The sequence below is a fragment of the Mytilus edulis genome, chromosome 1 (genome assembly GCF_963676685.1).
Source record: "Mytilus edulis chromosome 1, xbMytEdul2.2, whole genome shotgun sequence".
Lineage (NCBI taxonomy): Eukaryota > Metazoa > Mollusca > Bivalvia > Mytilida > Mytilidae > Mytilus > Mytilus edulis.
The window spans coordinates 112,374,804-112,389,235 of NC_092344.1; the positions used below are offsets into that span (position 1 = coordinate 112,374,804).

The 14,432-nt window shown below is 30.7% G+C and overlaps 1 protein-coding gene across 2 annotated transcripts in view; it reads right to left on the reverse strand.

The window, feature by feature from the left end:
- Positions 1–14,432, reverse strand: part of LOC139500053 (prostaglandin E2 receptor EP3 subtype-like) — a 77,529-nt gene that overhangs the window by 48,137 nt on the left and 14,960 nt on the right. The window contains exon 1 of one of the 2 annotated variants that reach the window (XM_071288768.1): positions 13,530–13,953. The exons of the other annotated variant lie outside the window; for it this stretch is intronic. The gene's annotated coding sequence lies outside the window, so the exon portion shown is untranslated. Of the gene's footprint in view, positions 1–13,529; positions 13,954–14,432 lie in introns of those variants that run through there. 2 annotated transcript variants of the gene reach the window in all.

Here is a 14,432-nt window from a genome sequence, read left to right on the forward strand (position 1 = left end):
AACACCAGCATTTTAACTTTTAAAGCCAGTTAAATCATTTTTTTTTCTGAAAGTACGTGCAATATTATAAATATTAATTATCAAAACATAACAAAACACTAGTAAAGACTTTTTTTTAAGTTTTCAATATTATAAAGCAAGGTTATTCCTTATTAGTTTTTCGAATTATTTTATTTAGGCGTGGAGAACCTTTGGTGACCCAACAGTTTAAATGTCTATCGTAAGTACGTCGTGGGCAGTGGTCGTTACAGACAAACGTTCACCTAATCTGTCCCAGTCAATGGATGAATTTAATGTGTCAATCATTTGCCTCAGCCACACTGTTATGAATTTCATTCTATATTATAGGACAAGTTTGGGGGATTGGGCACGTTTGCCGGATTGGGCACGTTTGGGTGTTTATTAAAAAAATGGACACGTTTAGGCGTTTAAATAATACAAATGACACGCTTTGACGCCCTTTTTACAACTAGACATGTTTTGCAGTTCAGTGACGTCGATGTGGACACGTTTGGGAGTATCGGACACGTTTGGGGGGAAGGACACGTTTTTTGAGTGTTACATATATATACAAATATATTTTCTTTATCATGATACTCACGTCGACATTATCAAGAAGTACATATCATAGGAAAAATGCACCAATTACAGATAAAATATTTAAATCACCCTATTTTGTGTGCATCTCCTGCCAAATCAGAATTTGTTGCACCTATATATACTAGACCAGTAAAATCAATATAATTAAGTTAAATTTTGGAAGAAAAACCCAAAATTTTGAAAAAAGAACCAACCCACAAATGTTGTACCATAACCAAAAAATCAATTCTAATCTTCCTTTTGTGTATTGATCCTTCTAGTAAAATTTCATAGAGATACATTCACTTATTTTCAAGTTATTGTGTGGAAACCAAATGTGTCTTCTCGAAAACAACTATGACATGATTAAGCATTTCTCGAAAGCAAATTTTTGACATGCTTGTATTTCCATTCTCAATTTTATTCAGTTGTCATATAAAAACTTGAAAAGTAAGCTACATCATGTACATGTAACAAAAAAAAAAATATGCAAGAAATGACATAAAACTGACTCTGAATACATGAGACTCACAAACTGAAGATGATCAGGAATACAAATGTTTTTTTATTCGAGTCAGATTTTTTTCGCCGAAGCCTTTCAGCGCTATCAATTAAAACTATTTAGTCAAAATTTAACACTAGTACTACGGTTTATCATAACAAATTGGCAAATATGGTCATTATCAACTTAAAAAACTACTGTGTACAGACTTATCTGTGCGGTTTGGGAAGTTTTAAATGTTTTTAGATATATAAAAGTTAAATTTATTTTGCATATCTTAAAGATAAAATCATTTTTGGTGAAGGTCTGGATTCAAAATATTTTTTTTTGTCCTCTGCTTGAACAGATTTTTTATTCATCAATTTGGGAATCGGGATATTTTTTTTAGGAAAAATACCATAACCCCTCCTGCCTTTTCAAGTTCAATGATCGTTCCCTAAACATTTTCCATCTGAAATTATAATTTTATTTTAGACATAAACAATATGTTAATGTAGCCTGGGACATTCGTTCTGAACATGCATGAAATATTTGCCACTGGACGTTAAACAACCAACAACCAATCAATATATATAGGACATTGTCTTAGTATTTATTTAAAAGTTAGCAATACAGCTTATAGGTATATCATAAATATGTACATGTATAAAGCTGGCATTTAAGGTAGCACCTTCCTCATATTATTATGTTTAATATTAGAGAATAGGAAAATAAGTATATTTGAATGCCGCGTTGATGCAATAGACAACAAGTTCAATAACTGATTTGAAATAACCAATATATCAATAAAGTTGTATTTCTCATTTCATAAAATAGCTTTTTAGCAGGCTCGTTATAAAAAGATCATTGATACACACATTTGTAAATTATACGTATCTATTTTTAGAACGGTGAAAATAATTTTTTCATGGAATATCCAACATTCGAAAAACAGCGTTATTTTATATTCTGCGCATTAGACATATTTTATGATTTGAAAAAATCTAGAAATATTAAACATATTTATTTGGAATGTTTTATGTGAATATAAAAATTATGCAATACAGGCTTTGATTTGTTATATATGTAACACTCCCAAACGTGTCCGATTCTCCCTTAACATGTCCGTAATGTTCAATATTCCCCCGACGTGTCCAATTTCATACCCCCCAAACGTGTTCGATAATTGTTATTCGCCAAAACGTCACACGTCTTTTAGCTCTAATACATTTTATCTCCTAAATAAAATCGCTGATTATGTTTAACGGTAATTCTATGATGGATGACACAGGTGCTGAAGTTATTTATCAGATTTAGTTAGTTCAATGTAAGTTTTTAATGATTATAATAATTGCAAATTTAATCTGTAATTATTAATTAACTTTTGACTGAAATTGCTTATTGTCCAGTTGCAATATTTCATATTTATTTAGAGCGAACATACACATAATTCTGGAGTTGAATTAATCGTAAACTTTGTTAATTATTTTGTACTTATAAACTCCGATGATGCCTTTTATATTTATCTGAATATTGCATGGCGGGCTTTTAGCAGCATTTTTTTTCTCACTTTTTTGTCAAGAGTTCTCCATTTGAATTTGTGTGTATTTCAAAAGCTCATCAAATAATAAACTGGTTATCTGGTTTTTTAATAAATTTTAGGTTTCCAGCATCACTTAAGACACACGATAAAAAGACATAACGTCCAGTGCCGAATATTTCATGCATAGATTTATGGATTTTTTAAAATTAATATGATTGTTACGTGATCAACGCCAGTTTTAATTGCAAATTTATTGTGTACTGTATAAATAAACGTGAGACGATTGATTACGTATTGTCAAGTTGCAAATTCTTTATGCATATTTAGAGCGAACAATAGTTTTGCAAGTTTTAATGTTTTTACAGTTGTACTGTATAAATTAACTTTAAACTGATGATCGCGTATTGTCCAGTTGCAAGTATTTCATGCATATTTAGATAGAACATACAAGTTTTAATGTTTTTACAGTTCCATTTAGAGAGAACATATGCTACAAGTTTTTATTTTTTTACATTTGAACATACATGTTTTAATGTTTTTTATTGTTCTGTTGTCTAAATTAAATTTAGACTGTTTATTGCGTATTGTCCAGTTTCAAGTATTTCATGCATATGTTTTTAGAGAAAACATACAAGTTTTAATGTTTTTTCAGTTCTACTGTATAAATTAACATAGGCTGTATAAATTAACATAGACTGTTGATTGTGTATTGTCCAGTTGCCAGTATTTCATGCATATTTATAGAGAACATGAAAGTTTTAATGCGCAAAGAAAGGGACACTTTGACCCGTTAATTTACAGTTTAACTAAACATGTTTGCTTACTATTTACATACGACATAGCCGAAATGACGCCCAAACTTTAACCCAGTTTATTCTGCCGGTTTGAAAAAGTACTAACGTATCTTATTTATATTTTTAATAAAATAATAAAATTAGTATACGTTAATGAAATAGCAATAACCAAATAACGCTTGATATGGACACGTTTTGGGAATTGGACACATTTAGGCGTTTATACAAATGACACGCTTTGTCGCTGTTTTCAACTAGGCATGTTTTGCAGTTCAGTGACGTCGATGTGGACATGTTTGGGGGAATCGGACACGTTTGGGGAAAGGACACATTTCTGAGTGTTACATATATAAATGATTTATATAAGAAAACAACTGCTGGGTTATTTCATTTATTATGATCATTCGTAATCATTTTACGTAACATGTCCTTTATGGGCCGGTGATTAGTGTAATGATGGGTTTGTATTCCTATTGTCCAGAAATGTTGGGACGTCAGTAACGCAAGTGTTTAACGTCACATGCATAGTAGATAATATGAGATTCTGTTTTATTATTTCTCTGAAAGTGTAGCCGAAAGTAAGTAGTCAAAATCATAATAAAATATATAACTCAATAAATACAACAAATAGTAGTAAGGAAGTCTTATTGTGAAAATAAATGTGAATTATTTTGGGATTCATATGCATATGATATTAACCGAGAATGTTTTGACAGAACAACTTCTACAGAAAAAATCCTTAAGATACCATGTGTGCAAATTTAATAATCAAATAGTAATAAAAATAAACTCCTGTCACTTCTCGAGTGAGATACGAGGTCTCCACTTGAGGCCGTTAAATTTTATTTCTTTCCCACGGAAAGTTGAGATTTATTGAACAATAGTAGATGCATTATTAGATGGTTACATTTGTCAGGTTATTTTCGAATATAAACCTACAACATCATAGGCGGTGGTGGTGTTAGTGATGTGTGTCTGTGGGGTTTGGGGTGTGGGGGTGGGGGTGGGAGGGTGAAAACGAAGGACATCGTAATGACAAACGAGTTAATAGGATGTTTATCAAAATATTAAAACCTATATCATTTCAAATCACTTTAAAAACTAGTAACGTTGCATTTTCTTTCCAATCGCAAAAGATCATTTCTAGTAGTTACTTTGCGTATGGGGTGAGATTTATTTTATCTGTTAAAGAAAACTTCCCTGAAATGGTGTATCTAACAAGTGATCAGATAATTTGTACCATAAATGTAGACTTAGATTTAGCATTTTAGTTTTAAATCTGGTTTTAACAGGAAAAACCGTTAAGTGGTTTGTACATTTTAAACAAAAAGAGAAATCTAATTTGTGTTTTTAGTCTACGAGAATGCTGTTTCTATCAAACTGTGACTATCTTTATTTTAATATATTTCCTAAAATAGAACTGAAATGCTGATATAATCAACTAAATTGCCACCGTAAATCTAACGGATTTTCATAATTTACCAGAACGTGCACATTTAAATTAAGCAGGCTCAGTAAAAGTCTACATAGATAATAACATACTCATGACTAATTTGTATCAAACAGCCTTGAAAATGAATTATTAAACAATGTACCGGAACCTGTATTACATCTAATTACAACAAAACCCAAGTGTATGGAACAAGGGCATAAGGGCGTCGATGTTTTATTATCTTTCAAAAGCTAGCCTTTAATACAGGATTTACATACTTACTAAATGTTTATAGAAAAGTAAATTGTTTCCTTGCTAATAATTGTTCTAATAAACACACAGTATCGGAAATTGCATTTCAAGAAAAATGCAATTATAGTAAATAGTTATCAAAAGTACCAGGATTATAATTTTATACGCCAGACGCGCGTTTCGTCTACATAAGACTCATCAGTGACGCTCAGATCAAAATAGTTAAAAAGCCAAATAAATACAAAGTTGAAGAGCATTGAGGATCCAAAATTCCAAAACGTTGTGCCAAATACGGCTAAGGTAATCTACTCCTGGGGTAAGAAAATCCTTAGTATTTTGCAAAATTCAAAGTTTTGTAAACAGAAAATTTATAAAAATGTAAGCAACAGTTAGTATTGTCAGTTTATTTTCGATTTATGAGTTTGACTGTCCCTCTGATATTTTTCGTCCCTCTTTTAGATTGTGCATTCGTTGTGTTAAAGGGGCACTATAGCATCGAGATATATATATAAAAAAACATATTTTTCATGTGACATTCAATTGATCCCTTAGCTAGAGATGGATAACGTACGAACTTTGTATGTTCTGATATTATGAACAAGAATATCAAAATTGAAAGTGAAACAAAGGTAAATCATTTGATTGACTGATTCGATACACAATAAACTTATTCTTATACAGGTAAAACAATAATTAACTTATTTTTCAACTTATAAAATGAAATAAAACAGACATAGAAAAATCCAATTGCATGAGGTCGATATCTTCTTGTTTATGTTTATATCTTGTTATATGACCGTCGGCAGTTTCGGAGGTCATCACGATAGTTAATTAGATGGAGTTTTGACAAAAATTAACACAAACTTCTGATACATATTATCTAGTACATGTATTAATAACTGTTTATTTTCGACTTATTGTAATTTGGATATATGTTTTAGTATGTTAGAAATCACATATGAGAATTGGAGTCAAATCGATCAACATGTTTTTTAAAATAGCCTTGTTTAATTCTGTTTGAGGTTCATATGATTATTCATTTAAAAATATATTTACGAGTTTTTAAAATCGGTTTATTCATGTTGCCTATGTTTTTATGTAGTATTTAGTACTGCACAACATCTTCTAATCATATGGACTACTCAAAGAGTTGTAGATTTTTTTAAATTTCAACTTGTTGAAAACGTGACAATCTCCGTGCACGAAGTATCAGATTAATGTCCTCGACACATTCTGTATATTTCTGCCCGTGGTAATGAGCCTGTAATTCAGTGGTTATCGTTTGCTCATTTCTGTCATATATGTTTTTTATAACTGCTTTGCTATAAACCATCCTCTTTAATTGTTTCACATTTTGCCGTGTCGAGGTAACTAGTATACGATAGGTGTTTTGCTTTTGAAGGTCATATATTGACTTCGAAATGCTGACCTCTTTGTAATTAAAACTCCTATGGATTGTTGTCGGATTGTCTGATATTTACTTATTTATATATAGTCTTTATAGTTTTGTGCAGAATTATGCCCAATTAAAAAAATTTAAAAAAAATAATTTTGAAATGCACAAGTTACAAATTGACAATTAACAAATGAAGAATGATGAATTTTGATACAAAGATACAAGTTACAAATCGACATTTTTCGAATGAAGCATTATGAAATTGCACAGTTACAAGTAACAAACTGACAATTTACCGATTAAGAATGTTGAAACTAATTTATGAATTAAGCGTTATGAATTTCACAGTAGCAAGTTACAAATTACCAATTTACGAATTAACAATTTAGAAATTACACAGTTACAAGTTACGAAATGACAAGTTACGAATTAAGAATTTTGACCCCGTTGGCTTTCCATAGATTTCTAGGTAATGCATGGACTATTTTTAAATTTAAAGGTTCAAGATCTTGTAATATGTAGTGTAACACTTCCGTAAAGTTTAGGAAATACACGCAGGATGTCAACAAATATGTTTACAATTAAATCCCATTTTCTTAGAGCCTGTCCCAAGAGCATATGCTTTAATGCATGCCATCGGCTGTTGTCGGCCAAACACTTTCTTTCGTTTGTTTTTTAAGCGTAAACTTGGCCGTATTTTGAAATGTATCCCTTTTTCTTTTCTTTCTCAGATCTTTTATAGCGTATATACGTTATAGATTTTGCTTATTGTTGGTGAGCCATGCGATCAACTGTGAACTTTGGGTGCTTGTTCTTTGTTTTTTTGTGAATACTAGTAGTTATCAAAAGTAACAGGCTTATAATTTAATAGGATTTTCATAGGCAATCATCGTCTCCTTATTATTATATTGATAACACCCTTAAGATTCCTTTGGTTAAAATTTTATAAAATTGAAGGATATAAATTACAATCAAATAATGTGTCTATACCATCATTGTTTTGTAGAAGCGATAACAAGAAAACGTAATTAGAGGAGAAAATCCCACTTATGAAATGGTTTTAATCATAAGCATCTGAGTGCATGCCAACAGGCCATATTTTAAATATCAAAGTACATATATACTCTCATATGCCAATTATCTTTTTCGATGTCGCAATATTTGAAAAAAAGCCAATAGAAAAACAAAATAATTGTCGAACCAATTTCAATTGATATTAATTATGGTTTGATAATACTCTGGGAAAACAGCATTTGACAGAAAAATGACAAAAACATCATCCATTGTAAAATTTTCGATAATCTATTAAACACCAGAGGGTATAATTGTATATACAATCAAAATGTTTCTCTCACTAACAAATAGCTTAAAAATAAATAAACATTTTTAAAGACAAATGTCTAAAGGATATTTTTGTATTAAATTTGTTTTTACATTTTCTTATTGTATTGCTATCACCGCTTTGTGGATTGCAATTCGATCCAAAAAGCTTATCAACAACCTCGTAGCAAGTTCTATGGTTAAACTTGCTTTTACTTTTATATTTATACGTGTGAAATTTAGTTGACAAAAAAAAACCCCGTACGTGTTTAATTTTATAAGGTTGTTAGCTAGAAGAACAGATACACTTTACGCTGTATGTGGTATACGTGTCCTTTTGTGTTTTGTTTTTGATTTACTGATAACCAATATTTTGCTTCGAAATACCCATATGTTGCATATCACATTATTATCAACATCTTGCAATATTATTGTTTAGCTGCAAAATCATAATGATTTAAAATAACAGAGATCAAATATGTATGATATAAACGTGTTTTGAATTAAAGAATGATTATTAATAAAATATGTGAATTGGTATTTCTCTAATTGGTCACTGATTTATATCTTTCTTAAAACACCTATTAATAATTCCTGCTTAAAGTACATTTATCTGATCTGCAAGCTTACTTCCAAATTATAATTTAAATGCTAAGTAATTAATCACGAAATATTACAGCTTACTGCTGTTGTGCATATTACGCATACTCTGCTTAATGAGGGTTATGAGAAAAGACTGATAATGTGACACCACATAAGTTGTGTGGTCACTATCACGAATTGATAAACTGATACGCTGTGATTAAACTCACCAGATCCAGGTTATACGATCTAAAAGCGGGGCAAAAGATACCAGAGGGACAGTCAAACTCATAGCTCGAAAATAAACTGACAACGCCAAGGCTAAATAAGTGTCTTGTTTTCTCGTTTCGATTTTTTTCATTCGTCTTGATTTGCTTATTATGTGGTATTGGCTTTGCACATTATAGAAGGTTGTTCGATAACGTATAGTTTTGTACTTCATCGTCAGTAGGTCACTGGTGGAAAATTGTCTCAATGGCAATGATATATTTTCCAATTAAGATCGCAGAATATACATCTGAATTGTAAATCGATTGTGTCCTGTGCTATTGTGACATTTTCACTGAGTCCGAAATCGCATTGCAGGTATGCTAGCGTATAAGGTGACACATGAACCTTTAGAGTTAATCCAATTCCCAAATGTATTTTCTTTTGGTTCTTATATACAAAAATTAAAAAAAAAACGAGATTTGAATGACTGTTTCCTCTTATTTTTTTTATATACACTAGTTAATGTGCCAAGCATGATAATCGTGCGAAAATCATGCGTAAATCATGCGTATTTTTCGCACGGAAAACGCCCAAATCGAGCTACATCCGATAATCGTGCATAAATTTACGCATGATTTTCGCATGATTCCTGCACAAAAATTATTCGTATAGAGCTACGTGCGTATTACATGAAATAAATTTACGCATGAGAATCATGCGTTAATCAAAACACATGATTATCGTGCGTAAGTCATGATAAAACTATGTAGTATATTATTTTATTGTTTTTATTGTCTGGGTTTGATAAGTTCTTCTTTTTTAATGTTTTGAAAACTTTTGGTATCTTCTATTTTCATTTTTATACAAATATAAAGTGATTTTTTTGGAAAAAATATATACTTGTATGGTTTGATTTTTATGTCACAGTTGTATTGCTGGAACTTTCACACATTATATACGCATGTAATAGCCTTCATGCGTAAATCATGCGTTTAAGAAATTATGCGATACACGCATGTTTAAAACTTGCGAAAACTTGCACGTGAAGATCATGTGATTTACGCATACTTCATATATCTCATGATTTACGCATGATTCACGCATGATATACGTATGTAATGGCCTTCGTGTGTATATCATGCTTGGCACTTTTGTCTGTGTATACCAGAAGAATACGACTGGTGCTGTATATAGAGCTTGTCATCTATAATATATCAAGCCTTAAATCTCCGAACTCGAAAGACAAGACTGAGGTTAAAAAAAAATAATAGACCTACAAGTAAATGTGATAGAAAAACAAGGATATGGGGTATCAATCCATGACATAAAATACACTCCTATGAAGAAGATGAATGAGGTAGGTACAATTTCTCATGAATTTTCTCACCAGAGTTATTTTCCAAAGTCGTTAATTCTTGACTGAAATTCACAGTATATTAGCTTCACGTGTGTAATCTGTGGTTCTATCAATATTGATGGCTTATTTCTGACACTATAATCAAATAATAACAACCTGAAATAGCCCAAAACTTAAACGTATTTTGAAGGAAAGCTGTATAAATGTGTTTTTAATTGGTGACGTCCTTTCGATTCAGACTTTACAAAATCAATTAAGATTTTCATCTTTTTTTTGTACATAAAAAATGCCTCAAAAGGCACCATTAAACGACGAACATCTTCTCGAATTATTTTTAAATATGTGCCCTTTATATTCCAAAATGTTTCTATAATACGAATACAGAGCATCAATATTAATTCCAGGAGGTACATCTTTTCAGATATTCGACCCTGTGCGAGAATAAAACAAAGGAAATTGTCTCAACCTCTTTGTCTGACATACCACTATCAATTCCTCTTTCTAATTTGAATAACTTCCGCTGAAATAAGACAAGTTACAATATATATCCAAGTAGAAAACACGGAAACAATTTCCATTTAATTTCCGATCAAATTACACTTAAAAGGCTTTAGCGAGTATATATTTTTTTAATTCTAAACTGATAAATTATTCATCAATGTAGAAAAATTGTTTGTAAACTCATCATGCAGTCTTTTGACTGAGTAAATTATAAAACAACATCCTTGTAACAGAATACAGCGCGCGTTAAAAACTTTTGACATTCTTACGACTAAAATAGATCGTAAGTTATACTGAAATGTTCATGACTAACGAGTGTTTGTTATAGTTAGTAATAAATAGTCGCTGGTAAATAATGTTGATAAATATTATGTATTTTACAGAAAGAAAACAAAAGTCGAGAACACATGGCGTAACAGGAAAAAACAAACCCATACTTTCGAAGCGCCAGACATTTTAGCGAAATATATTTCAAGCCACTATGATACATTTTATCGTGGACATAATAGCTCATTAAAGCAGAGACTTAACAGTCCATTTTATCGCAAGACTAATCCGTGCATCCGTATTTTCGTTAGTCCATTTTACCGAAAACGTACTCTGTCAATAGAACTCACCGTACTAAAACCGTGATCAGCAATTTATAAAAGTTGTTTGCATTTTAAATTTGGTAAATAAAAGTTGTTGAAACAAGCGGAGGAAATAAAAATGCAAAATGTGGCTAACGTCACAAAGCCATTTATGGTTGCATACATTATCATCGAATTACAAACAACAACATATATTAAAATATGAAGCATCGACTTAATATCAACAAGATAAAGAGAAGAAGTAATTCCTTTCACAGTTTTATGTAGAATACTATACGTGGAGTATATCATATAAAGAGCCCATTATGTATATTCACTGTGAAATACATTTAAAATTAAACATTTGAGTTTAGAACTGTATATTTTTGGACAGAACATTTAGTATATTGTACTGTTTTGATACTACTGAAATATATAATTCTACTATTAATGAATTTCTGTCTCTAGGAAAGGAATATTGACGATTTTAACTTTTCGATAAAATAAGTAAAACATCTTACTCTTAATGAGCTATACACGTCAGATTTATTTAACTAAAATGTTCAATCACTGCACTAAAATCTAATGACAACGATATTGATATACAAACGAAACACACGACGTTTTTGTTAGTATATCAGTAGTCATTTTCATTAAAACTAAAAAAAACAACCAAAAAAACTTACAGGAATATATTAATTACTTGTGGCTTATATATCTTCTCTTATTATAATTAAGCTGACACTTTCAATGTTCAATATTTTATAGTAATGGTTACTGGACAAAGAGGCAGAATTTTGTTTTTCATCTTCCATATTCTGCAAAATGACTGACTTTAAAAGTGTTAACTTTTAATGCTCTGACTTTACTGGTATACTACTGTTGCCTTTATTTAAACCGAATGATTCTATTGTGCATCCTAAACATTTGTAGAATAATATCTCAACAGAGTTATTCATATCACACGAAAAAAGTATCAACATAATCAATTAAAGCTTCATGTGAAATGTCTTCATGAGAAAAACATTTTACAATTCATAGAAACATAATGGTTGATTTCTTGCACCAATCAACTTAACAACAAAATAATACCCGATCTTACAGATATTCTAAAATAATACCAATAGTTCCTATATAATAAGCGTTTTCATTCTTACAGACGAATGTGGTATTAAACATGACAGAATAATTCAGAACTAATCAAGATATATATGATTTTTCCATTTTATACCTACTTTGTTATACAAGTTATCATCTTCAAATAGAAATAGAATTGAGAATGGCAATTTGGAGTATGTCAAAAAGACAACAACCCGACCATAGAGCAGATAACAGCCATAAAAGGCCACCTATGGGTCTTCAAAACAGCGAGAAAAAGAGGTGGGCATCAACTGGCCCCAAATGTGTACTAATACAATGTAAATGAACGTCGTAACATATAAATGAACTAAAATTCTTGCTCAGACATGTTGCCTCTAAAAATATAAGAAAAACTACGACTGCCGGGGTAAATTCAAAAAGGGGAAGTAAATTAAAAGTGACAATATCAAACTTGATAAATTAACGTAGCGAGTGAAAAACAAAACCTGGTTTTATAGCTTATTAAACTTAGACCACCTGTAAATCAGTGTTTATAATAAACAGTTATAGGGTTTTTTAACACAGCTTAAACAGGGTTAAAAGATGAAAGCATAGAAATAATAACAAGCATGTAAATTTGCTTTAGTTTCCCCTTTACAAAACATTAACAAGTTTTGGAGATTGTTTATATTCCGGAGATGGTTTACATTTTCTCTTTATATTCCATCAATTACTCACCTTTCAAGTGTTAACAAGCTATCTTATATTTTATTACCGAAACATCTGTCAGCATAGACGCTTCATTGCCCATAAATTATCTATGCATGTAATATACTGTTTTTTCTATATTTTTTCATATATAATCATTTTTCCATATCTGTTGTTGGTAAGAGTAAAACTTTGAACAAAGCATTTTTCAACAGAGAAATTTCCTTCTTATGCAACCTTTCAATGTTTGATTTATAGCTGCAACATTGGAGTGCACGACATTTGTGTCATCCAGCATTCTACATAGTATTGTATCGACCAAACAATGTCAACCACCACTTTCATATTTGCTAAACTAAAATCTAGTATTGAAAGATTCCTAAATAAACAATTACTCACTACATATCTTACGTATTTTACCTGCCAATATTGTGTCCTATAATTTATTCTGTTTTCATCAGAGCATAGATATTACATCTATGTTCAGAGTAATCAAGTTTGTGTAAATTAATAAAAGACGATAATTGTAATATCATACGTTTTAGCAGACATGAGCACTTGTCTATATTGAAAGTTTGTTACTAGTACCTGATTTATTTACCATTTGCAATGTTTGCAACACTTTAAATTTGTAAAATGTCTTCTGTTCTATGGTCGGGTTGTTGTCTCTTTGACACATTCCCCATTTCCATTCTCAATTTTAATAGTAAAAATTTCTTACATACCTGTTCTGTTGTTATCAAAAGTTTCCGCAAACAAATCATCAAGAAAGAATTCTATATTCCGTCATTCATTCAAGAAACACTTGCAAATGTGCTAATAACAAATTATAATTCCAATACTGTCAGTAAAATAACTATAGGCTAATTGTATGACCACAAAGCTAACATCACGATTTATAGAATATTGGCAAATACATTCAAATGTTTTAATTACTAAATCAATGGCTGATCTATAAGTTTGATTAAGCATGAATTCAAATAAGACTTCGAATGTGACATGTGCTACAGAGACATCTCTAATGATTAAATAGAAACTGTCGTAGGTTTGTTAAAGCATTATCATAATATATCATCACTATGAAAACTAAATAACACATTTCACAAGTTACGCTTGTAAACTAGTGGCACCGACTGTTAAATATGAACCAAAACGACGTTTATTGTTGATAGGAAACGCAGACATATACAACTTTTACAGATGTTACTGGGTGTTGCTACATAAAAAATGGAAATCTCACAATTAGAAAATTGAAACCACATGTTTGTTGGAACTGTTAATTTGTTAACAAATCAAAATATGAAGTTCGTTTAACGACTGTATGTGTGGTATACTGTACGTAAATCTCAATGGTATATCTGCGATGAACATAGTCACCAAAAAATCGTTGTTAAAGGATAATGCTTGTTGTTTGTTTAGATTCTACAAGTACGACATGAACATTCCTGCTATCCACTTAATTATAAAATGAAGCTGTCAAAACAACATCAAACTGGGATTATAACATTTGTTTTTAAGCCATTGTTAAAGAAATTAAGGGCCATAACGTTTTAACTACAAAAGGTGAAAGTGGCCAATAAAGAACTTGACCTCCATGTTAAAAGACTTTTCATAAGTAACAACATATT